Source organism: Urocitellus parryii, chromosome 7 (genome assembly GCF_045843805.1).
Source record: "Urocitellus parryii isolate mUroPar1 chromosome 7, mUroPar1.hap1, whole genome shotgun sequence".
NCBI classification, from domain to species: domain Eukaryota; kingdom Metazoa; phylum Chordata; class Mammalia; order Rodentia; family Sciuridae; genus Urocitellus; species Urocitellus parryii.
Genome location: NC_135537.1, coordinates 91,949,452 through 91,976,868, shown reverse-complemented (window position 1 = coordinate 91,976,868; position 27,417 = coordinate 91,949,452). Strand labels below are relative to the sequence as shown.

The 27,417-nt window shown below is 33.7% G+C and overlaps 1 non-coding gene across 1 annotated transcript; it reads left to right on the top strand.

The window, feature by feature from the left end:
• The first annotated feature begins 11,645 nt into the window (after positions 1–11,645).
• On the top strand, positions 11,646–11,752 carry LOC144256300 (U6 spliceosomal RNA). The gene has a single exon (XR_013344073.1). It is a non-coding gene; the product is annotated as a U6 spliceosomal RNA (small nuclear RNA).
• The last annotated feature ends 15,665 nt before the right edge of the window (positions 11,753–27,417 follow it).

The following is a 27,417-nucleotide window of genomic DNA, read 5'->3' as shown; positions in this document are numbered from 1 at the left end:
TCTTGTGTTCCTGAGAATGGCATGAAAATAGATGGTTCCTTTATATGCCACATACTTTTGCTTAAAGCAGCATGGCATTGAAGCATCAGAAACATACTCATGAGCAGAGCTGAGAAAATCAGAAGTTACAAATCTGTGACCAGCATGCAGGGTGTGATATAACAAATCAGGAGAAGCCAGGAACTTCTCATAGGATTTCATTATGAGTAAAGGAAACTGAAACTCAATTGTGCCTTCCCAAACTGTAATGACTTGGCACTCTTTAAACCTCCAGAATTTACACATGATCCTCAGGAGAAAAGGTGAAGCATAAATGAACTCAGTTTGTGAGTTTTGGAGCTTAGCACCATAGAAATTCTTGATAGATATCAGCCTGAGAAAATACGATATTACATTTCCTAAATATCTAAATTTGTATCATGAGATTATGTACTATACTTACAAACCTAAATATTTATAAATTTTACAATCTGTAAAATAATTGTTTAATTTGTATCCATCTTAAAAAAAGAATAGTAATTGAAGCTGTGGCTTTAACTTAGTGGCAGAACACTTGCCTAGCATGTGTGTGGCACTGAGTTAAATTCTTAGCACCACATAAAAATAAACAGATAAAATAAAGGCATTCTGTCCATCTACAACTACAAAAAAACTTTAAAAAATAGTTGATTTTTTTTCTAATTCAGAGAGAATATTCTTATTCCATTGAATGGAAAAAATTATGTAGGCAAACATTTCAATGTAGTCTATAACTACAATTAAGGAAATCTATAATCATCATTTATTTATAGTCATTAAACAGATCAGATGAACTTTCTTTCACACAATCACTGTTCTTCTAGTCAAGCACTTCATTTCTTATTCCAAAGAGGGAGGTAGATTTTGGATAAAGATGTATCATTTTTACCCAAAATAAACTTACTGTGAGAAGAAAAAAACTGTGACATTAACTTTTAGCTCAACAGTGGATAATGTTTTAGTCAAAAATTTCTTCATTTCTTTTACTTTCCCCAGTGATAGAGGACTAAATACTTCCTCTTTCTAGATCTCTAGGATAAAATACACAGCATAGTAACATGGGGTGCCTTTCCAGGCTAATCACATGGTTTTTCTAAGAAGTGTGAACACTATGTACCATGTGTTGAGAACTAGACCATGACAAATTATACTGGTGAAGCTCTGGCCTCCTTATTAGTCAATTCTCATTAAAGGAAATAGATATATTATTTACTGTGAAATTGTGTGACTGTTATTATTGATGATCTTGGGTGAATACTCTCATATCTCAACTCCTAAATTTTCTCATCTAAACAGTGGGACATAAATACAATCAGAATTTGAAACTCATATGACAATAGGAAGGGAAATGAGTGGATATATGTAAAAGTAGAATAAGTGTTTGGGAGTATCTTTTTTCAAAAAGTATAGTCTACTGTTTATTAGTACTTACTCTGTTGTATAAATTGCCTTGAAGATCAAATTAGTAAATATTGAATCAGTGCATTTAGGGGACCCAAAGTGTTAAATTTCTGGCCTCCTATCCTTTTGTCACATTTTTGTCAAATAATTAGAGAAAAAAAAAACCTTTTCTATGTATAAATCTCTTGAAGCCACTTTATTTAATACATATTGTTGATTGATTAGCATTGGACTTACATTCAATGATACTACACCTCAGACCTGAACAAAGTTATGTAAGACACATATTTTCTATAAGGCATGTCATAGCCCTCTTATGCTCAGAAACACTATGCAGCACTTTTGTACTGATTATGGGGCTGATTTTAAATAGCAAAATTAATAAAAACCACATAAAACTGAAAAAAGTGGCAGTAAACATACCATGAAAATGATGCTTGTCTATGGTATAAAATTAAACTACACTAGAGAGTGTCCTTTATCAGCCTCAGCTTAGAATATGCACATCACCATTTTTTCCACTTTGCACTTGTATGTGTCTGATAATGACCACTGGAGAGCCTCACGTATTGATGTCTGGATATCCAAGAAATTCAAGACACACTATCTGAATTACAAATACATAATAAAGAATAATGAAGACCAACTGAATTTTTTTATGGTCTAAGTTCCAAGTGTACATGTAGCTCACATTTCTACCATCTAAAACTTACAAGACTATTTATGATCTAGTCCCTTCATTCTTTCTTCTCATGCCATGATCATTCCCCTACAATCTACTTTGACTCAGGACCCTTGCACACACTACTCCTACTTCCTAGAGCAATCTTACCTTCTTTCTTTACCAATTAACTATTTTTCCCAATTTTTCCCCAATACCCTCTCCAGCATCCCTCTCCTTTTATTTTCCTGATTAAGCCAGCTCTCCCATTGGGTTTTGTACTCTCAGAAGATGAGAAACTACCTCTTCACACCACTTACCATAGCAAAATTGTACATTTGGTTTGTTTTTTTCTAATGTCTTTTTAATAATATAATATTATAATGTTGATTTATTATTTATCTAATGCTGCCCAGAGTAATTTTGAATTGAACTAAAATTAAATTACTTTTATTTAGGAAGATATATTTTTAGCTTTCTGTTTTGAGTAATTCAGGATTCTGCATTTTGGGTTGTTTTCATTAGTATGATATTTAATTAAAGAAATTTTCATATTCTTTGTCACCTTTGCCTTCCTCATGATCCATTTGTGAATTTTTCTTTGTATATCACATACATATTCCAGCTCGAACAGTATTAATCCCTCTTCTTTTGCAAAGTAGCAGCATTCTTTACTAAACTCACTACTCACTGCTTTCTGTAGTCCGAAGGTCTGTTTATTTGAAGACAAGTAAATACTAAATGATTAGCTATGAAAGAAGGATATTAACACTCTTAAGGTATTTGGAGTATGTAATGAATATATTTGAGTGCTTGTTTTTACCTGTTAACTCATTAGACAAGCAAACATATTAAAACTGAAAGAAAATTATATATAGTCCCTTTGCCTATGTTTTACCTTGGAGTGAGAGTTTCACTGGAGCTGGCGACAGCAGTGGCTTTCTCTCAAGTCCTGCATATTTTCATGGTTTCTCTGAGAAAGGAAGAAAGATGCACACTGCTGTCTTTCTAACACCCAAATCACACACATGGAGTCACCTTATCTCAGGGAAATTTCCACCATGACAGAAAAAAGGGGACTAAATTTTCTTTTTGAGAGAGAGAGAGAGAGAGAGAGAGAGAGAGAGAGAGAGAGAGAGAGAGAGTTTTTTAATATTTATTTTTTAGTTTTCAGTGGACACAACATATTTATTTTATTTTTATGTGGTGCTAAGGATCGAACCCAGTGCCCCGTGCATGCCAGGTGAGTGCGCTATTGCTTGAGCCATATCCCCAGACTGGGACTAAAAAATTAACAGAAAACCAGGGACTAAAATGTCCATCAGTTTAGAGACTGACCTCAATGCCTTGAATTACAATTCAAAGTAAACAGAAAACAGTTCAAAATGCAGGATGTGAGCTTAATGTATTCCATTTAGTTCAGTGCCCAAAATGAATTGTTTCAATGTGTGTTAATCAAACCATCCAGGAGTGACTCAAGGATGTGCTGGAGTAGAGGGCATCACAGTAATTCATTTAGACATCAGAAAAACAACCCCAGCCACATCAACAAGGCCAGGTAGCTGGGTCATATTTTGTGAAACTCCAATGAAAATCTGAACTTTATTGTTGAGTACTTAGAATTATTTTAGGACTGGGATTTTTCTAACTATAAAATTTTAAGTAACATGGCAAATGCCTTGTTCCCAATGGGAAAACATGTAGCAGAGGTGAATGAAAATATTCAGATGCTTTTCTATTTGGTGGAGGCACAAATTACTGAGGATCTGAAATAACCAGAGATGTAGTTATTGAATCAGAATCCACTCATACTAAATATAAACATATAAAAGATTACAAAGCATTTTATATTCTATATTATAAATTATAAAAAATAAACAGTATTAATATTACAATAATACAAAATAGGTAACATTGATGTTCTTATGCTAAATATCTGAAAATGTTTACATACACTATAAAATATTTCTAAAATCAGCATTAAAAATTGGAAAGCCATCTGAGTGATATTTACACAGGATGGTCACCACTGACAATGGTGTGGTAAATTCCTTTGCCATTTTTGGTCATCACACTCAAACCCTAAATAGTAATTGAATCTAAAATCATTTTCTGTGAATGAAATATAAGGCCTTACATTATAATTTCCTTCTGAATATATGGAATCTTGGAATATTATTTCGATGATTAATTTTATGTATTTGCCAATTTTACATTTAGGCTGAGTTCTATAATGTTTCTAAATTTTATACTTTTATTAGAAATTGTTAGGTTAAAACCGAATTAGAAAAAATGTTTTAGGTGCAAGATAATTGCTCATGGTCTGACACTTCTCCTATAATATTGTGGTAGAAAAGCCCTAGGAAAACTATCATAATATATCAATTTATTAATAAAATTTTCAGTAACCCATTAACCAATTTCTGTTTTGTAAAAAAGTTTCTCAAAATGTCCAGAGTTAATCAACATACACTAAAAATATTCAGAAAAATCTTCGAACTCTTATTTGAATGTATACTGCTGGTGATTCATCTATGGTGATATTTGTCAAAAGATTAGACTCTTTAAAAGAAAATCTGAGACAATATTTTTTTTTCTAAATTGATATTTTCATAAATAGGCTATTATCCTAAAATTTCAATCTACATTTCACAAGATGGTTAATATTGAGAATTATACTATTAGGAAATTTTAAATGTACCTCTTTGGACATTTCTATACTGCAAAGAAAGCTAGACAAAATATTGACTTTTGCATACTAAAATATTAAGGCATAAAAATACTGTACTTTGCATTTGAAGAAATAACTTATTAATTATTTTTCAGAAAAGGAATACTAACTCTTGAAAATAACTGAAGAGGGAAATGTAGGGTGCTAAGTTAGCTCTTTGGTACAATTAGTTGTTGCAACAACAGTAGTACCAAATATTCAAGGACTGAATAAAAACATTTTTTTCCCTCCACAAACAAGCAATTAGCTTCTCCAAGGGCAAAAACATATCTTCAAAATGACAATAAAGAAACACAAAATGTGAAAGCTCCATTTGATATTTAACCATGATATGAAAATATTTTTAATGTGTGTATTTCCAGTCTTGAATATAAAATTATATTTAGATAATTTTAGATTTTTTTTCCAGAAAGTATGTGCAGTTTTGTGACTAGGTAGAGTATTATGTATAGAATTCTGTACAGAAAAAGACTGTACAGAATACAGTCTTTAACTTTTGAAAGAATTTTGGATTTTAATTAATTCTATCTTGCAATCCTTTAAGTGCTTAAATTTAGTTATTCAGTTCTGAAAATTTCTGATTGTAGTTTCATACAAATCATGACATGGTGTGAGATGAAACAGGAAATAATGTTAAAGTATGATGTATCAGAAAGGAGCCAGTTGCAGATCCTGTCTCTGTCACTGCTGACTGTGTGACTGCAGGGCACATCTCTGTTTCTCAATTTCCTCATCTATAAAAGAAAAATTAATGTGCCTAATGTATTGAAAAAAACAAATTAAATAAAAAAGTCTGGAAAAAACAAGCTTAAATTAAAAAGTACCCTTAGTTTACAGGTATCCTAATATTAAAATAACGAAAAAGCATCAGGTATGTCTATGTGAAATACTAATTGAAGTATCATTGCTGTTTGGAATGAACACCACTATTTATTACTGTGGAGAATATAAAGTCAACCCAAATATATGTAAGAGAAATATGTCAGATATAATGCTATAAATGGAATTTTAAAAATTAATTCAAATATGTTTTCATTAGAGTTCATATTTTTCTTTTAACATGTTTAGTATTTCTACCAAGAAACAAATTTCTTTCCTCAAATCATAAGTCAATTCTAACATATTAAAAATGTTGTCTTTTTTCTGTGTTTTCTAGATTTTCTATAAAAATATTTAGAAAAAAATCATAAAATCTCCTCATTCTAACTCGTTTTATCAAATAGATATTAATTTTGGATATTACCTTATTTTCTGTATCTACATATCTCTTCACCTACTTGTGGCCCCCATACCACATGGCACCACTTCCTGAATTTTTGTAGCCTTCTCTCATTTGCTCTGGAAATCCCTCACAAATCTGTAGAGACTTCTATCTCTTTAACAAATGGCTCAATTGCATTTCTGTCATATTTTATCAATCATTATGATAATTTCACTACTTGGTTTCTCTTTTATTTATTACAAAAGTGTCCTTGGAAATTTCAAGAAAACTATAACATGTGTAACCACAGTTAAGCAAAAGCAATTTAAAGTTTATGAAAATTTATTTTATTGGCCCAATACCTTCAAATGCAAAATTAAAAAAAACCTGATAAACAAAAACTAAGCTGTTAAATAAAAGAAGTTTAAAATATAAAATGAATAATTTTATTTCATTGACAATTGAATTTCTTCTTAAGCCAAAAACTGTTCTCATATTGAATTTGTTGCCAACACTCACACCATACATGCACAAACATGCCTGGGTGCACGCATTCAATACCAAAGTTATATAGCATTATTTCCTGTATTTCACATATCCTTATTCAATTTATGCAATTGTCCCTCCTGAATTGGGACTTGATTAATACACCTGCATTTATATCAACCATAGTTTTACAAGTTTATTTTAGTAAGAAGATTCAGAGATAGATTTAGTTCAACCTTCCTGTGATAAAGAAAGAACTTGAGAGATACAGCTCAAAGTCTCATGGACTGCTCTATAAAACAATATACAGAGGATGATGAAAAATCCTCCGCTAATGATTTTACCAGCTGTCAACAAGAAGGTTCTGGGTCAGAAGATCCTTCTAAGGATCTTATAAATGTATTACTCAGACATACCCAGGATTCTCTACATAACTACTTATGATATCTCTGCATATTAATCAAATAGAAAATTTGAATAAGCTGCTTTTTTCAACATGTATGAAACTTTGTCTATTTTAATTCTTAAAATAATTGTAACAATGAATCTTAAAATTTCCTCTGTAGTGATGATTATATAGACATGTTCAAAACCAAGAAAGTTTTTCTTTTTTTTTTTTTTAGTTTTCTTCTGTTTCCTTCACTCAAGTCTAAGAACAGGTAATAATATAGCATAAAAGACCTTTTGCTTTATAATTTTGGTAAAATACCTATTAGCATATTTTTTCTTCTAACTTTGATGTAAAAAGAATAGATGATCTTGTATCAGAAATGAATAGTTACCACCTAGGGATAGAAATAATGCTATCCTGTTGTTCAAATGCTAAGAAAACAATTATCCTTGAATTTCATGACCATATGAAGGGAAATAAATCTAAACATCTGTTCTGTAGGGATTGGGATTGTGGCTCAGTTGTAGAGCACTTGCCTCGCATGTATTAGACATTGGGTTTGATCCTGAGCAACACATAAAAAAAAAAAAAGATATTGTGTCTATCTACAACTAAGGAAGAATTTTTTAAAAGTCTGTTCTGCAAACCTAGATGCCCTTCAATAGATGAAGGGATTAAAAATGTGGCATATTCACAAATGGATGATTACTTAGCAATAAAAGAGAATAAAATTATGGCATTGGCAGGTAAATGGATGGAATTAGAGAAGATAATGCTAAGTGATGTTAGCCAATCCCCAAAAACCAAATGTCCAATTTTTTTTTCTGATTAAAGGAGGCTGGATTATAATGGGATAGGTAGGAAGAGGGAGCATGGGAGGAATAGACCAACTCTAGATAAGGCAGAGTTGTTGGAGGGAAAAGGAGAGGGCATGGGGTTATAAATGATGGTGGAATGTGATGATCATTATTATTCAAAGTACATGTATAAAGACATGAGGTGGTGTGAATATATTTTGTGTACAACCAGAGATATGAAAAATTGTGCTCTATATGTATAATAAGAATTGTAATTTATTCTGCTATAATATATAAATTTAAAAAATCTGTAGAAAGAAAAAAAAACAAAGTTCTTTAAATACAAATAATTTATTTAATTTAATTATTTATAATTTATGCTTTGATATTTTAATCTCTTAATGATTAAAAAAATAATTAGCATTAGCATTTAATTTTAATAAATTTTGGATTCAAATATATCTAGTATCCATAGATATCTCAATAGAAACTATTTTACGACATTATTTCATTTTATGCATTTCTTCATTAAGAAGCCAACTGCATTTATTTACAGTAGCACCACTTATCTTTGGGGGAGATATATTGCAAATCTCAGTGCATGCATGAAAGCACAGATAATGTCAAATCCTATATTTACTAATTTTTTTCTATTCATTCATACACAGATTTAATGCCTCTTTCATTTTTTCCTTTTCCATTTTAACTAAGTATTTTATGTCTTTTCATTTTGAAGTATGAGAATAAAACTAGAAATATTCACATATCCTTCTTTGCAATTTTATAGAGATTTGTTTTTATGACAGTTCTTAGCAATGTCAGCATATGATTTATTTCTTTCCTTATTAAATTAAAATCTTTCATCTTTCCTTTTAAAGGAAAAACTGTACAGTTTCTCTTTGAAATGTCTCAATTCCAGTATTACTACTCTTGTACTTTGGGGCTATTATTAAGTAAAAAATATATTACTTGAACATAAATATTGCTGCAATGTTACAGTCAATCTGATAATCAAGACAACTATGAAATGACTAATGGCAAAGTAGAATACACTGAATAGTATGCTGGACTAAGGGATGATTTTTGTCCCAGGTGGGATGAAGTGGGATAGTGTGATATTTCTTCTTGTTACTCAGAAAAACCTTCCATTTTAAACTTAACATTTTTTTATCTTTGAAATTGTCAATTTGATTGAATGTAACTGAAAGCACAAAAAACAAAACTTCAGACTGGGAATTTGCTGCTAAATTTACTGTCATTATGTCAGTGGTCATTTATAAGAAATATTACTTTAAAATTAATCAAAACTTTTTACATAAATATTTAAGAATTTACTTAATCTATATGAGCACATTGAGATCTATCAATTACACTACTTTTTTCATTGTAATTCCTGCAATTATATGATACTTTTTAATACTAAATCCTAAACTTTCTTAATTTTAAATAAATGCTTCTGTCATGTAATAGTACCTTCTAAATTACAATACACATTTTCCCTCCAAAAATTACATGCTTGACAAACTATATTCTAGTCTGTTAAAGGCAAAAAAATATGTTTCTGTTTAAAATATTATTTAAAGTTGTTTTCCCCAAATATTTTATTCATGAAATTATTATTTGAATATTGTGCATAAAATATGATAATATTCATTCAAATGATCCTAATAAAGGAGAATCATAGGATTATGGTTACATAAATAACATAATTCATCATTTTTTTTATTCATTTAACTATAGTGTTTATCAATAGAAATATATTATGAAATCTTGGCATAATTTTGCATCTGTATTTGAACCTACAGATACAATTCTCTGTGCATTTTTCCTTTCTTATTGAAAAATCTTTGAATCTATCTTCATCCAAAGTAATGAATTATGTAGAAATTTTTCAATTACATCCAACTTATTATTAATCCTGGAGGTGAAGGTGTAAATTACTCTCTCTGTCTCTCTGTTTATCATTTCTATTCAGTGATCATTTTTACTTTTATTTGTTAGGACAGAGGAAGATGTGTGTTTTTTTTCATATGTAAATTACCAGGCCACATTTAGAATGTTTAATGTCATCTTCGTATGAGGCTTATATTTTGAAAAGCTGTGGTGCAGAAATGGTGTCTGATGCAAACATCTTAATGGCAAATAAGCTGATTTTTAAGGGATGAAGTTGTGGTAGCACTTAAAAATGATATCTGGTGTGCGTTAGAGAAAAATGCACATAACGTGTGATGAATGAATGAAAATGTAATAGACTTGTCTTTCCTATGTAATTATTTATTCAAAAATATGTATCCCTTTCCAGAAATAAAAATCTAGATGGATTGGATTGTCCTAATATATCTCTTTGGCTGTATGTAAGTAAGATTTTTAGCTATGAACAAGCAGATTGAAAATAAATTGATATGAATAATGGAATAATAAAGTTGTTATGTATGAATAGGGCTTCTTTGAGGATGTATTTTATTCCCATGAATTGAAGTGTGGTGCATTTAATTTTTCCCCTTACCTATAATGCAAAGAAATATATAGCCTTCAATAATTCCTCAAAGGCACTTGAATTTACTTAAGTATGTCTGTTTTCTTTTCCCAATGTGCTCCTTCTTCCCATCCTCCTCTCTTCTTCTTTCCTTCTCTCTCCCCTCTCCTTTCCCCTTCCAGGTCCAGTGAATCCAATACAGGCATCTTTTGAGATAATCAGTGTCAAGGAAGGAGAAAAGAGAGCAAACCAATAAAGGCAGCTTGATGCTGTGAAAAGTTCCCAGAATATTACACATTTGAACCAATTACTTAATCTTAATGATTCTTAATTCTCCTCATGCAAAGTTATTTTAAAGAAAAGAAGTAATATGAAAAATAGAATCTGCCATGTTTTATGCTAAGTAAATATTTATGATTAAAGAGAAACATTTATGCATTTAAAAGCTTTATGACAAAATAAAAGAAAATTGAAAATTGAGGGATGCATCGACAGGAAGCCCTTTGTTTGGACAGCTTCAACACACAGTTTCCTAGTTAACTGCTATTTCTACAGCTAAAGCTTTCTTCTACAATCAAGATAGAAATACTAAAAGTAAAACCTAAAAGGTAACCACATTTAGGAGATGGATCAAAAACAAGGCAATAATCTCAATTTCTTAAGGATAGTGGGAATAATAAAACCTATTGGTTTGTTCAAATATCTCTCTTCTTAAATGATGGAGTGTAATTAGGCTGAACACGAGTGGTCTCATGAAAATCTTCAAAAATGTACTAAAAATGAGACTGAGGCTCTGCAGCATTTATGTAAGCAATGAGAAACTACCACAGTTGGTAGGATCTGCTGGCATGCAGCTCTCAATATAAAAGGACACAACCATTCTGTAAACAAACAAATTCCATGGAGCCCAAAGGATGGAGTCAGGCCCCCAAGATATTGACATTGTGTGTGTGTGTGTGTGGAGGGGGTGTTACTGTGGGTTTTATGTGTGGCCACAAGTGCAGGTTCCAAATATAACCTACTTAAAGAGAAATGGTATCTTAATTTTTCACGCTTCCTTATAGGTGAAGGCTGATTATTACTTATTTCTTCACAAAGGACTTAACAAATAGTGGCTTGATAAACACCAGAAAGAGTCTGCAGTGGTTTTTATTGGTTTTAATCCCCAAAATATTTCTGTTCAAGAAATACCAGGCTCTGTTCACCAGCTGTCTGTACCTTTGATCAGGTGTCCACACATTTGACCTCCCAGCACAGACACTTCTTCTAGGACACCTCAATGGATTTTGACTAGTAGTCCATATCCATTTTATAAAAGGAACATTTCCTTCAGGGCAGATGTAAACATTAAAATAGTCTCACAATTATGTCAGGACAATTACAGTTCTATAAAGGAAAGCAATTTAAGATTTCTCAGTTATTGCTACATGGCTATTTTCTCTAGGGAGAACTAACCTAAGCAGTCTTCTTAAAATTTCTGCAAGTGCTCACTTTGGCAGCACATATACTAAAATTTGAATGATACAGAGAATATTAGCATGGCCCCTGCATAAGGATGACATGCAAATTCATGAAGTGTTCCATATTTTATTTTAAAAAAAGATCTCTGAAATCTTGGACCTAATTACGGGCCTCAAAATTTTAATAGAGCCTACTGATATAAAATGTTTATAGTAAGACTTAGAAATTTTAAAGTCTGAGATGTATTATTTGAGAATGTCTGAATGAACACTATAAATAAAACTGATTATACATTGTTACCTGAAACATATGTGCATAGCAGTAAGTAATAAATTGTACAGTCCTTGCAGTTTCCAATCTCTCTATTCTACCAGCTTATTAAATTCTTGTTTGTTTGTAATTTAATTATCTTTTCAATGATTGTTTTTCCCATATTTTTATTGGTGAATTATAATTATATATATTGATGGAATTTATTTTTATATATTTGTATATGCACACAATCTAACCATACAATCTGGCCAATATCACCTCCCAGCATTTCTCCCCTCCCTCCCTACCTCCCATCTCTTGGTGCCTTTCCTCTTTTGATATTCCTTTGATTTTTAAGAAAGTTCACCCCTACCTTTGCTTTCCCTTTTCCTCTCTAGCTTCGGCGTATGAGAGAAAATATCTGACACTTAATCCTCTGAGTCTGACTTTTTTTCACTTAACGTGATGGTCTATTAATCAAATGATTTTTATCTTTCTTTCCTGCTGTTTCTGTTGCTCCTGAATCTCCCTTTGCTTCTCCTTCTTTCTACTTATCTGGTATATGGAGACTAACACTACAACAATTCTCTTCATGTCCAGTTGCTAGAAGTTTAATTCATTTTACAGTCTTTTATGACAAAAAAATGTTTATCTTTCATTATATACTGCAAATTAACCATAATAATTAAAATGTATGGATTTTGCTCCCAGAAGTTAACCCAAAGACTCCATTGCCCTGCAGTTCTTCCCAAATATTTCTGGGATTCTTCTCTTAACACCTATTAAGGGCTCACACATGCACTAACCATTCGAATCCTCTTCCACTGTTACCTTTTCCCCCAGATTCTCTGCCTGGCTTTGCTTTGAAACTCAGAGAACCTTCTGCCCCTGGTACCTGCTAATCTAACAGGCAAGAAACTGGATACTAAACTGTATATGCATGTGCTGTGCCAGAATAATCACATTGTGTTGACTGGTGGATGGGTTGGAAGAGGCTAGGAAATAGAGTTTGTACCACACCCTAGCAGGATCTCAAAATAATGCATCTTAGGTAAAATAGAAAAGAGAGAGAGCTAAAAAGAATAAGCAACATCTTTCCTGATGTTGAACCAAGGTTGTACTGTTAAGGTACCCATTCTATTCTCAGAATCTCTCAGAGTTTTTTCCTTCATGGCACACCTGTGATCCCAGTGACTCAGGAGGCTGAGGCAGGAGGATGGCAAGTTCAAAGCCAGATTCAGCAAAATCTATGTGCTAAGCACTAAATGAGATCATGTCTATAAGTAAAATACAAAAAGGGCCAAGGATGTGGCTCAGTGATTGAGTGGCCTGATTTCAATACCCAGTGCCACCACCCCCCCCACACACACAAAAGTACTTCCCAGGGTTTTAAATGAGGATAAGTACAGAGTAAAGAGCTACTTTGTAGAACCTTCCTATTATTAAAAATTATTTAGAGAAACAATAGTTTAATAAACATTTCTGGATCCATTCCCAGGTTTGATCTGATTCTCAAACTTAAGTTACTTGACAGTAACTGTCATTTTCTTAACATTTAAGACTCAGTTGCAACATCACTGTGAAAGAATTAAGAATTAATCCTGTAGCCTGTGGCACATGCCTGAAATCCCAGTGGCTCTAGAGGCTGAGGGAGGAGGATTGTAAGTTCAAAGCAGCCTCAGCAACTTAAAAAGGCACTGAGACCCTGTCTCTAGACAAAATGTTTAAAAAAGAGCTGGGGATGTGACTCAGTGGTTAAGTACCTCTGGGGTCAATCCTTGGTAACCCCCCCAAAAAATTACCCCTATATCAGAGAATGTGTGTATAAGATTTCTGTAAAGAACATAATAGCTCACCTGTTATACAGTAAAAAAATAAAGGCAGCCACCTTTATCATCACTGTTATGCACACATTCATCTGATCTGTACAGCTTGACCTAATCAGTTGTGTGCACAATTTTTTTTCTCATTATGTCTTTTGGATCTATGTAAATTTTTGAAAAGCCTGTTGCAGTCAGCAGGCACACCTAAATCTCAGAGGTTAATACAGTCTAAAGCCAAATTGATATTTGCACTCTATTTTAAAATCCAGAGCTACTGAGCTACATTTAACATGTATAGAAACAAAACCAATTTCTCATAAGGCTCTTATTCCATAAAACTCAAATCTCTGTAAAAAGGAATTCACTCAAGATATTGATATTGTAATGATATGACAGGAGAAATCATTAAGCATAAGTCAATCACAACAACTGTACCCTTTCACCTACACATCTCTGGCACATAGCTAACATCATCTGGAAGGATTTTTATCTTGTAAATAGAAATAATCATTCAGCTCATCTTCTGAATATGCATTTATTAACTCATTCAGCACCTGTTACTGAACTTTCATTATGTCATATATGCTGTCCTGGGCTGAGATGCCTTCAAGAAGATAAGTAAACAAAGCAGAATATTTTGAAGTGGAAAGAGATAAAATAAGTCTTTAATAAATCAAGGAAAACAATGAATAAAAACAAATGAGCTAGAAAGTACCAGGGAGGAATATGTATTATGATGAAGTATGTCTGGATGGGAAATGATGAGGTCACGAAATGTCTCTCTGAGGGGACTATAATTAAGATGAAACATGTATAATAAACAGAAACCAGCTGCAGACCTGGTGAAAAATCAGCCTAAGCAGACCAGGCCTTACACAGACTATTTTGTTGTGTTTGAGAAATTAAAAGGGGATTCGTTGGCTGGAATCGAGGGAGAGGAGATAAAAGGTAAGAGAAAAAAACATGTGACAATTTTGGAGGTCAGAAGTTTGGAAGCCTGAAATGTTTGAAGGCCACTGGGAGTCTTTAAAAGTGATGTGACTCATCTGAAAACCATTATCTGGGTGGAAGAATGAAAGTTTCAGGGTAGGTACAAGGCTTCCATGATTTTCGATGTTCAAAGAAGTAACAGTTTGTTTTAAAGATGAGAACACTTGTTGATGTGGGCAGAAGTTATGGTCATTTATGGAGATAAGGTATGTAGAGGTATGGAGGAGGAATCTACTTTCTCCTGAATGCACATTTCCAAATCAAGGACCCTTAACTAACATAGATCTCTTTCCTCTTTCAGCATTCTCTCTCTTCTTTAAGAGGAGGTAAATATAAGAGATGGTGCTAGGAGGAAGGCTTCCCTTTTTTTCAGCTTTTCATGTCACAAAGCAGGTTAGGCAAAGAGGTGGCTTCAGGTTAGCCTGTGAGCTGGAGTAGACACAGGAATCTCACTGTGATACTACAATTAAGCTGTGAGCTCCAATTTAAAATTGATAAAACCCTTCAATTATCTGACTCCAGCATCCCTCTTTGAATAGATTTAAATCTTGAGAGAATCTGTAGAAATATTGGGAAACTCGTGTATTTGGGGAAATTTGCAAGCAAAAATTCGGCCTGAGAGGTAAGGTTTGAGAGATATGTAACTGGATATTTCAAGTATAATCATGAAAAAAAGATTAAATTCCAAGAATATGCCAAAGTAGAGAAGAAGAGTTTAGAATCAGTATTTCTTTACTATTAAAATGAACACATGGGCTGGGGTTGTGGTTCAGTGGAAGAGCATTCACCTCACATGTGTAGGACCCTGGGTTCAATCCTCAGAACCATAGAAAAATAAATAAATAAAATAAAGGTATTGTGTCCAACTACAACTAAAAAAATAAGTTCAAAAAAAGAATACATGTCCTTATCACTTGAAGAAATATATTTCATGGATAGGCAACATGAATCAAAATGGGTTATAGCACAACCTCTCAATATCCTTATACTTTTTTCACAGAAGAGATCAAACACTCCAAATCAGATTGGGTGTCATCAGCCCAAATCACTGAGAAGTTCTCTGCTGAGTCATGCCATCCTAGAGTACCTTCTAGTAATACTTCTTTCAGATTCTCCATTAGCAATTCATCCTTAGCTTGCTCTTTGTAAATGATTTGATCCAAATAAAATTCAACTAAAAATCTCACACACTTCACCTCTGACTCACACACAGTGTACACTGTCATAGTAATTGAAGACATCTGTCCTACTGAACAATGCAGGAACAGGCTTGTGCAGCTTAATCTCTCACACTGATTAAATTATTGCCTTTTGTGGAGCTGAGCAGGAATGAAGGCTGGGAACAGAGGAAACCTTAATTTGAAGAGATGCACTTCTGTATACCGTTAATATTCCGTGCAGTCATTATTTTTTTATTCAAACATATCAATCATCAGTAAATCTCCAGAAAATATTAACTTTTAATTTCACCTTACCCATAATTATTTATTTACATGAATGGGTAACATTAAATAAAAGACTGGCATACTGGTTTCCAACAGAATGGGTTATGATTTATCTTAATTATAAGATATTTATTTTTCATTATGGTCAGTGTTCTGTCAAGTTCATAACTAATATGTCTTAATAAATAAACAGTGAGAAATAATCAAAATAATGGTTGTTTAAAATGCTCATGCTTTTTTAAAACAAATATAGGATTTTCCTCAGATAGCGTTATTACAGAGAAAGAAGCTCTAATTTTTTATAATAATTTTTGGCAGTTGAAAAATTCAATTAAAATGATGTTTGTACTAGTGAATTTAGGAAAGGATAATACTTTTTAAAGATTTTTGATTTCTTGAAATAAAATAATAACTTAAAAATTTTAAACTATTTCTTTAACTTTTTCACAAGGAGTTTCATGCAAAAATTAAACCTATCAATATATCAGGATTTGATTAAAGAAATTTTAAATCTACATAAATCAATTAAAGGAAAAATAAATAAATAAAATAAAGGTATTGTTTCCAACTACAATTTCCTCTTTCAGCCTTCTCTCTTCTTTAAGATGACATAAATTTAGGAGATGATGATAGGAGGAAGGTTTCCCTTCTTTTCAGATTTTCATGTCAGAAAGCAGGTTGGGCAAAGATGTGGCTTCCGTTTAGCCTGTGAGGACTGGTGGTGTCTCAACCCAGAAAATTTATCTGGTTAAAATGTTTAGGATTTAAATTTTACTAGAAAGCAGCCTACATATGAAGATGGACATCAAAAATTAAAATATTGTAGAATGGCACATGCCTCACTATATATAAGATTTAGCAACAGCCCAGAGATTAGAAGGATCCCTATGGAGGGAACAGACAAGAAAGGAGATATAAAATTATATCTGCAATGAGTTGTGAAGGATGACTAAAAGTTTTCTTAAATTCAAAGACATTATTTTTCTTATAACTATGATTTATTTACCATCTGCAGATAGTAGCACAGAGAAAATATTTTCAACCTCAGATGGAAACAATATTAAAGTTTTATATTTATAACATTCTTAGATAAAGGTTTTTAAAAATGTGAAAATTTTAACTTCATTACAAAGATTTTGTATTTTCAAGGTAACAGCTGGTAAAATCTTTCAGGGTAAATATGTATATAAAGCAATAGGGTTTACCTGTTCAAATAATTTAGGGAATCTGAAAAAGAAATAATTAGGAATATAAAATACAAGGAAAAAGTATCAAGGATCCATATCACCCTACTTATGTAAAGTAACTGGATCTTTACTTAATCAAACATCTACTGAGTTTCTGCAAGAGACCATTTCAGACATCTAAAATACCAAAATGAAAGCAATTTTCTTTCATTTTAGAGTCTACAGTGTGGTTAGGAACATAATTTGCCTAGTCATGGTTATGTGGTGCAGGACTATGGCAGAGATAATCCAAAAAAATCAGAGGTAGGGACAGTAACAAAGAAATGGAGAGACAATCAAGACTTCACGGGAAAAGAGTGCTTGATGGTAAGGATGGAAGAAACTTGGAGGAGCAGCTTAGGTAAATAAAATAGCAGGTACTGATGCTCTGATTCAGGAGACCAAACTTACCATTAGCAATTTTGAAGAATGTTTAATATGAAGACATATTTCTTGGGGGATCTTCCAGGAAGAAGATCCACATTTCATTTTAGAGTGTTTAAATCTTAAATCATTAGGCCATATTTCATTTTTGTGAGAGTGTGTATGTGTATGTGAATTGCATCATTTAAAGTACATGAAAAAGGACTTTCATAACATCAACATATATACTGTGCTAGCATTATTCTAAAGAGAATGATATTTTTTATTCCTAGTGCATGAAATTATTCACTTAAGGTAAAAAAAATAACCTATTACCTATATTAGCAAAATAAGTTTATTACTACTTATGAAACACAATTTCTTCTTAGATATTTTTTGATGCATTTATGTTAGGATCCCAAGGCCTGGCCTAGGGCATTGAGGTGTCTGCCACTCCTCAGGAATAAGGAGTATTGAATTTGAACCTAATCTCTTTAAAAATCTGTTCATTTTGCATTAAGCCAAGATGCATGAAAACAAAATCTATACTATCATTAATGGCTAACATTTATTAAGCCACTTACAACATGCTCTTCAACAATGATGGACTTCACATGTATTAATTCATCCAATTCTCACAACTACCTAGTGAGATGAAAACTAAGCACAAAAATAAATCAAGGATCATGTGCAAGGTAGGCAGTTCATGAGGCTTCCCAACCTGGCATTTGACTTTAGGGGAAGTGCTCTTGTCAGCTGTACAATACAGCCTCTCTGTCAACTATCCATGCTAAATTATACATAGGACAATGCCATCTATATCAGTAATGCCCTGAAGAGTAGTAATATATGCTAAGATACTATGCAACTAAACTATCAACAGGATACATGAAGACAAAGCAATCTTTCTTTAGCACCTCTTCTTTGCAGATAACCTGAGGTGTTTTTAATAGTATTAAGTCTGAATCTATGTTCTATACACTAAATACTCTATACTATCTTTCTACATATTCAGTAGTCTACATATGCTCTGTACTCTGACCCAGTTTATTTTGGTGTTTCCCAAATGGAAACAGAGTATGGATTTCAATTTCATGGAATTCAATTTCAGTGTTTATGATTTGGCCTAAGCCACTCAACCTCTCTTGAGTTTCAGCATCCTATTTCTAAAATATTTGACATACATATTTGTGGTACATATTTGACATTCTCTGTAAATTCAACAATACAGTGGAATAGGATTTCTTACTTTTTATATGCATAGAAACATACATTGGAACAACTATCTCTGTACAAAAATATCTTTACAAAAGGTAAGGAGACCAGGTGAGAGATGAAAACACCTGGGTATAGCAAAGAAATATTATTATGTGTTGCATAATCACAATTTTTTGGTCAATGACAGGCCACATATACAACAGTATTCCCATAAGATAATAATGGAGCTGAAAAATTCCTGTTGCTTAGCAAGAGCCTTGAAAATATAATACTGAAATGTGTTTCTCACATGTTTGTGTGATGCTGATGCAAACAAACCTACTGTGCTGCCCATCATATAAATGGTAGTACAGATGGTATAGGTACATAATGCTTAATACTAAAAATAAATGACTGTGCTACTACTATATGTAGTTAGTATACCATACTTTTTTATCATTAGAGTATACTCCTTGTGCCTATAAAAACAAGTTTATCATAAAGTAGTATGCCATGTTATATCTGTAACAACTTCATACATTTCATGTTTATCATGTCTCTTGATTATATCCAAAGACCACATCAAGTGATTGATCTATGCTAGCTAGGTTTATGTAAGTACAAACTATAATGCATATATAGCAACACAATCATATAACAATGCATTTATTAGAATGTATTTCTGTTGTTAAGTGACGCATGTATGTAAGGAAAGAGGCTTTGAAGGATATAGGAAGGACTGATTTATTTTGCATCATGTCATTATAACTCTCAAACTACAATCAGAACAAGCAATAAAAGAAATACACTTCAGGTATGGGCACAGTGGAGTGCATCTTTATTTCCGATGACTTTAAAGACTTAGGCAGGAGAATCACAAGTTTGAGGCCAGCCTGAACATCTTAGCAAGACCCTGCCTCAAAATAAAATGAATAAACAATAAAGCTGAGGTTGTAGCTCATTCTTAAAATGTCTGTGGGTTCATTTTCCAGTACCAAAATAATAATCATCATCATAAACAATAATAGCAATAATAATAACAAAAATACAAACACACATACCCCTCCAGGTGGTAGAAGAAGAAAATGAGACCCAGGTTTGAATTCAGAGACCAATACCTGTCATTTCTAGTAAAATCCAAGTTCAGAAGATTTGCATAGCCCTGAACTTCAGGCTGCTTTTGGAGAATGAGCCTTCAGACTTGACTTGGTATCAGGTTGGATCCCATGGCCATAGGCTCCATGTCTGCCTAGCATACTTGGTGTATGAGATACTTCAGTGTTTAATGGACTCTAGTATCACCAGATTACCAGTTGGCCTAAATGCCAGAGTGACCCTGTGCCAGGTCAACCCCACTGAATTAGGCTACAGATTTGTCCCAAGGTCAAGAGAGCTCTACTGATCCATACTCTGGGCTGCCTCCCATGTTTCCAGACTTCAGGATTACCAAGCCTCAGGCCAGCCACTGCAGCCCAGGTTCATATTACAGACTATCCCAGAGTCAGCTAGGTGTATATAACTGCTAGTAAATCTCCTCTTGGGTCCACATTAGTGACCCTGACTTCAAATAAAATGACATCACCCATGTACTCAAACTCTAAGCCTCCACTGTGCCAGAATAGCCCCCTTGACCTATTCTCTATGCTAGCCCCCTAGTCTCAACTTCCAGCAGACCCATGCACATGTCTTCTCAAGGAGATCCAGAATCTAGTCCTTTACCAATAAATGCTATCCCTTGACTGGCCCCTATAAATATACACTTCAAGAACATGTCCATGGAACCAAAGACCTGGCAAGACTATGGCTAGTCTTCATTGACATGCAGGCCAGTATCCGTGTACCCCATATATCCAGCCTGCAGATGAGCACCAATGGACCCACAGACCAGCTAATCTCCACAGTCCTAGACTCCAGGATAGGATCCCATAGCTCTATGTATCAGGCTAGCAGGTTGACCCCAGGATCTAGATCAGTCACCAGGGACCTAGGTTCACCCTGGTAAACCCTAGAATGAGTTACACCTCCTTAGACTTGGGTTACCCAGGTTCTGCTGGTAACCTCTGCATAACCAGGTTTCAGGATGGTTCCTGTGGATCTTAACCCTATGCCTATGCCTATGGACTTAGGCTCCAGGTCCATTCCCATGTAATGCCCCTTCAATCTCAGGCCCAAAGACTACACTAACACCAGGTCAATCCCCATGAACCAAATTTGCAAATGAGTCCTGAAGATACAGATTCATCTCACCCTCCACAGATTCAGCCAAAGGCTTTAATTTTAGTGGTACAGGTTTCTGGCCCAGTGCCACCAACTCAAGACACCATGCCAGCATACCATAGGAATCTGACATGTTGACCATGCTGCATAGCTTGCCCAGAACTTCTGAATGGGCTGATTAGAGAAGACCTTCCAAGACAGAGTCATTCTTCAAAAACTGAAATAAGATCTTATTTCTTCAAATGTGCAGATGTAAAAATAGAGAAAAAAATACAAACAAAAACAAGGAGACATAATACCACCAAAATAATGCAATATGCTAGTAACTGACCCTGAAAAATTGGAGATATACAAAACTGTCTGAAAAATAGTTCAGATAAATGCATTAAGAAAATTCAGCAAATTTCAAGAAAACTTAAGAGAAAAAAGCCAATAAAATCAGGAAAAAAAATGAACATTCCAAATAAGAATTTAACAGAGATGAGAAGTATAATGAGTGAAATTAAAATGCAATATAAAGTATTAGCAACAAAAAGATTGAGAAGACAAGACAGCATCAAAAGAGCAAGTATTCAAGTTATAGAAGTTTAATGAAAGAAGTTAAAAAGGTTATTTAAAGAAATAGAAAATTTTCAGATTCTGGGGATAAATACAAATGTTCAAATACATGAACGTGAAAGATATAACTTATCTCTCAAGAAAATAGAAAAAGAACTAAAGTAGTCTGGCTTTAGAAGAAAGGAAATAATAAAGATCAGAAAGAGATAAACAGAAACTGTAAAAGTGATAAAAAATCAATGAAACTAAAATTAATTGTTTGCAAACATAAACAATGGTAAACTTTATCTGAACTAAAAAACAAGAGAAAATGCTAATATGTAAAATCATAAATAAAAGAGAGGACATTACAAGTGACATTAGAGAAATACAACAGGTCACAGGAGACAAAACTTATAATAAGTATATGACAATGAATTGTATAACCTGGAAAAAATGAATAAGTTCTTAGGAATACATAGCATTACAAACAAGACTGAATAAAGAAAAGAATTGAACATCTGAACAGATCAATAAAAAATAAAGAGAATGAATTAAAGAGATTAAATAAAGAATAATAAATTATCTCCCTTAAAGGACAGACCAGGGATTTCAGATGGCAGGCCAGAGGGAGTCAGCATCCTGTGTTACTGGATGACCCATATCTCACCTAGTTGGAATACTGCATCTCAGAGTGTGTAAGAGAACCCCTATACAGCTGATTTCCACAGAAATCACCAGCACCCGTGACCCCCGAACAGGGCGTAGAGCCTCAGCATTCAAGCAGCACTCCAGACCTCTGGGTCCCCAAAGCCAAAGCCCGCAGTTCTAGCCCACACATGGCTCTCAAGCACCTTAGCAGAATCACCAATCAGCACTTCTGCAGAACTCCAGACTGTTCTACTCTCATGCAGGTCACTTGGCTACTACCTATCCACAGCATAATGCCATCGTCCAGCTCCCCACAGCTTACCAGACACCCCGGCACTGGAAGAAGACCAACTCCATCTTGGATAACTTTTCTCACCATATTTCATGGGGGCAGCCCTCAGAGTGGTGCTCCATCTGGCCAGGTACCAAGTATCCAACACCCCCAAACCAGTGGTGATAACTCAGAAGAGTGACCACTCAACACTAAAACAGCTCCCAGTTAGGCAGGTGTGCAGTGCAATGAGGGTGCCGCCCAACTGGTGTGAGTCTGGGTGTAAGAAGTCCGGTAGGTGGGAACTGCGAAGTGAGAGGGGAGGGGACTAAAGTTTTTAGCCTAACGGAGAGACCAGGAACTGGGAAATGTCTAGGCAAGAGAGGGAGACTATACCGGGCACACAACTCAGACAAGCGATCCCAAAAAGAGACCCATGAGGTGCACTCTCCTTGCAGGGACTTGCAAGTGGCACTCCCCACTTCCAAATTCTCTACATCAAGACCAGACTTCCCACCCTGGTTACCTACACCATTTTGATGGCAGAGACATCAGCTTAAAAGAGACAATATCACCTATTGGATAAGAAGAGAAACAGAAGATATGGATCTCTAAAACTAGCAACAACCCTGGTTTTTCTTTTGAGTATATTTTTCTTCTATATCTTCTACCCCCTTATCCTCCAGCCCTCACATTCCCAATATATGTGAAAACAGAACTTTGCATTAAATAGGATTTTGAGGACTGAGTCATCTGGATAATTTAATATAGAGGTATTATATTTGCCCTTTTCCCTTTTATTTTCCTTTTTCTTCTTTCATTTTTCTTTCCCCCTCCAAATTTTACTATTTTAACATCTTTTATTTTTCTAAATACATGTGTGTTTGTTATATGTACTCTTCTGTCTTCCAACGTACCTGGTACCTGGCCAGATGGAGAACCACTCTGAGGGCCGCCCCCATGAAATATGGTGAGAAAGGTTATCCAAGTTGGAGTACAGAATACTTCCTGTCTATTCCCTTTCTACTAACTCTCTTCATTAGATTTCTCTGTCACACTCCCTCAGATATATTAACTCTATATTCTCAATCCCATCCCCTCCAAATCATTCTACACGACACTTGCTGTTCATTGTCCACCGTCTGAATCTGTAAACATTTTTACAAAACTACTGATTATATTTTAGACAATAATTGAATCCAACACTTCTATACATTTAGACTAAACTGTAAATGTCTTAATAACAACAAATTGTTATAGGTGGTATATTGTTGATATTAGGATCTGTTAACATTGTCCTTTGCCACAAAGGAGAGGTCTTAGAACCCTACAAGCGCAAAGCAAACCTATAGGGTAAAAACAATAACAATCTTGACCCACAGAGCTGGAAAGGAAGACACATATATTATAATTATCTTCCTTATACTTAAAAATACTTAGCAGATGTGTCTTAAATATATAGCATACAAATATGAGTAAATTTCTTTGTAATTCTTTAGAAAACATTATGAGATTGTATTGCATATAAGAAATAAGTTTGGGGAAAAAAAGAAAGAAAGCATGGGGGGCAACTTCAGTATATATATGAAATAAGTTTGTGAATCCAAAAAAAAAATTTAGAAAATGCCTATTTCAACAAAAAACTGTGACTGTCAGTGCTTCTGTGTTGTAAGTGGAGAAAAACTCTCTCTACACTTAAAAACCAACATAATAGTAAATAGAATACTGATTTTATCTGAAAGAGAGGCAGCAGCATTGCATCAGGCTAGGCCCCCCTTGGTCCTCTTGCTCCCATAGGATTCCCTGTAGGAAAACTCTCCATGAAGAACAATGCAGGTAACTCTGACCCATATTCTCATAATTTCCTTCAAAATGAACCTTACTTGCTATCTCTGTACTGGTATCTTACTTGGTCATTGATTCACCTATGGACAAAGCTTTGATTCTAAATAAATTTATTTGTTCATCTGTATCTGATGTGAATGTATATTACATGAATTGAAATACATTATACTGAATAGACCTAAGTAGTAATGGAATACAAAACACAATAATGGACTTAAAATTGTTTCTCTGTTTGCCACAGGTTCACCAGGAAGAAGTGTACTGTTAAACGGATTTTCCATCAATACAACCCTCTACTTCTGTGCACTCTTATTTAAGTCAATTAGAAAAATTCACTTTACATTTAGGTTAATTATTTTATTAATTTCTCACTGGATAGGTGAAACTCTTTGGCAAGCATCTTGTATGCAACTTTCTGTAATCCTCTTGATAGAGTCTGCCTTTGTATTTCAGTAAAAAATATTCAAGAACTGATAAAAAGAAATAATTTTCCCCTCAAAATAAATAAGGAATCAGAAATAATTACATAAAGGGAGTAAAATTTCAAAGATTTCTAAAAATCTGTCTTTGATAAAAGACTTTTATTAGGGATAGAGCTTAAAACACACTAAATTCATAATTTGGTTCAATTTGGAAACTGTTCGCTGAGAATTTGCTATGCAAACATTATCCACTTAGGGGCTGTGACAATTGAAAAAAAAATGGTAATATTAGGAGGCAATTAGGAGCTAATGATAATTAGGGGGTAATTAGTTTCCATGTGGTCTACTGAGGGTTGGATAGAATTAGGGAAATCTACCTCCTGTCAGATACATGGCTAGAACGAATACATTAAATGGTATGTGTGTGTTTATAAAGGTAATTTGAAAATATTTAATTATAGGAAATAATGGTCCTAATATTACAAATAGAAAATAATATAAGAGTAAATTATAATGGTTATAGATGTATAAATATAGACCAGGTAAAATAGAAACACAGTAGAAGTGAGAGTATTCTTCCAAAACAGAAGATGAATTTGTTTTTTAGTCTAGCACTCTGTATGAAGAAAATGTTCTTTCATTGTCCAAAGGAAAAAAAATGTGTTCAGATATACTCTTTCTGTGAAAACCTTTGTGTTTTTCTTTTATTATGCAGTCTAGTTATCTGAAATTAGATGAGAAGCAAGACTCAGAATGTTAATTAGCACTAAGCTCACATTTACTATAACTGAACCATTTAGTATTTTTGTCCACACACATTTTCCGTTTAATTTTCACAAGAGACAAAAATGGCAGCTCATCAATATATGTTGTGCACAGCAAAGTGCTGGTGATCCAAATATTAAATTGCTTGTGGCATTCTGACTGGCTCTTGATAAGATTAATTTATAATTTTAAAATGAGCCACTTATTCAGTCTTAATGTACAGTTTGCTAAAACTTTCAGGAGTCATTTTTGAATATCTGGTCTTCTCTCCATTTCCAGCCATGACCATGATCACTTGTCTTCACAAAGACACCAGGATTCTGTAGCTCTGTGGCCATACACACATTAAGTTTAAAATCTATTAGTACATAAAATCTATTAGAATATCTGCTCTCTAAAGAAACCCATACAGTGATTTGAAAGGTGAGTAAAAAGTGTGATGTCTTTGTTCAACACATTTGGTGAGCTGTTCTGCAATCATTTCCAATTACCTGAACCATGTGTACAACAATCAGCCTCTATGCTTTAAAGTTAGAACCACTGGGCTTTCACCTCAGGAAAGCTTTATTAATAGTGTTGCTTTGAACTGCCTTTAATTTTATCTGTATGGTCAAGTTGCCACACAAACTGAAAGACAAATAGAAAAGATAGGCTTAAAGATTCCTAAATGGCCACTCTATAGTCAAAGATGTAGTGGTGGAAGAATGAGGATATTCGTGATATAGAAAATATCCACTAAATATATTACCTTAATTACCTTAAATATAAGTGAAGTTCTCTGCAATCAAAGGCACAGTGTACCTAAATGAGTAGTTAAAATAAATAATTTATATGCTGCCTAAAAAAGACTTTCTTTACCTGTAAGGACATATATAACCTGAAAAGGAAGGAATAAAATGTTCTTGCCAATGGAAATCAAAAGAGAACAGGAGTTGAAAGAAAAGTGGCACAGGACTAATCACACACACACCTGAGATAAGAAGCGGGTTTATTTTCAGGAGTCTGACAAGGCTTCTCTGCACACAGAGGGGCAGAAGCAGCAAGGGAAAGAGGTCAACAGCAATTCCCCCTTGAATGTCATCATTTACATGGTGAGAGTGGTACTATGCTAGAATCAGAGCCACAGGCTAGTGGTGGATTTATTCTTGACTGACATAGTAAGCATCCCCTGATCTTGTGAAAGGCATGTTTGTTTCTTGGTAACAGAGACAGGTAGTTTTCCTGTTTCTCAGAGGGGTAACAGGGAAACTGGCATGTCTCTTTATCTTCTCAAGGAGAGAACAGGGAAACCAGTTTCTCCCCATTGCAGGGAGGAACTGGTTATCTTCTCAATGAGAGAACAGAGACAAGCACTTCTCCAGGCCAGTAGGGTTTTGTTTTGTGTGACAAACACAACTTGGTGAATATTTATTTTGAAATTTGAAAGTAAGGGTAAGCAGAAGAAGAAAAAATAAACACAGAAGTCATTATATATATATATATATATATATATATATATATATATATATATACACACACACACACACACACACTCACACACAGGTTGTATTAAAACTATTTTATATCTCTATTTCAAAAAATATATCTACTAGATGAATTATAAGACATCTCCAAGATTAAACTATTAAACTATTTAAAGGGAAAAAACTACAGTTTACCCAATGGAATTAAAATTCCAAATTTTAGTTGTATTTTTTGTTGACTACCTTTGTTTTACTGTTTAACAAAAAGAAACTACTTTAGGTCCAAAAATTTTTTACTCAACATTTAATTTCCAAAATAATATAGAA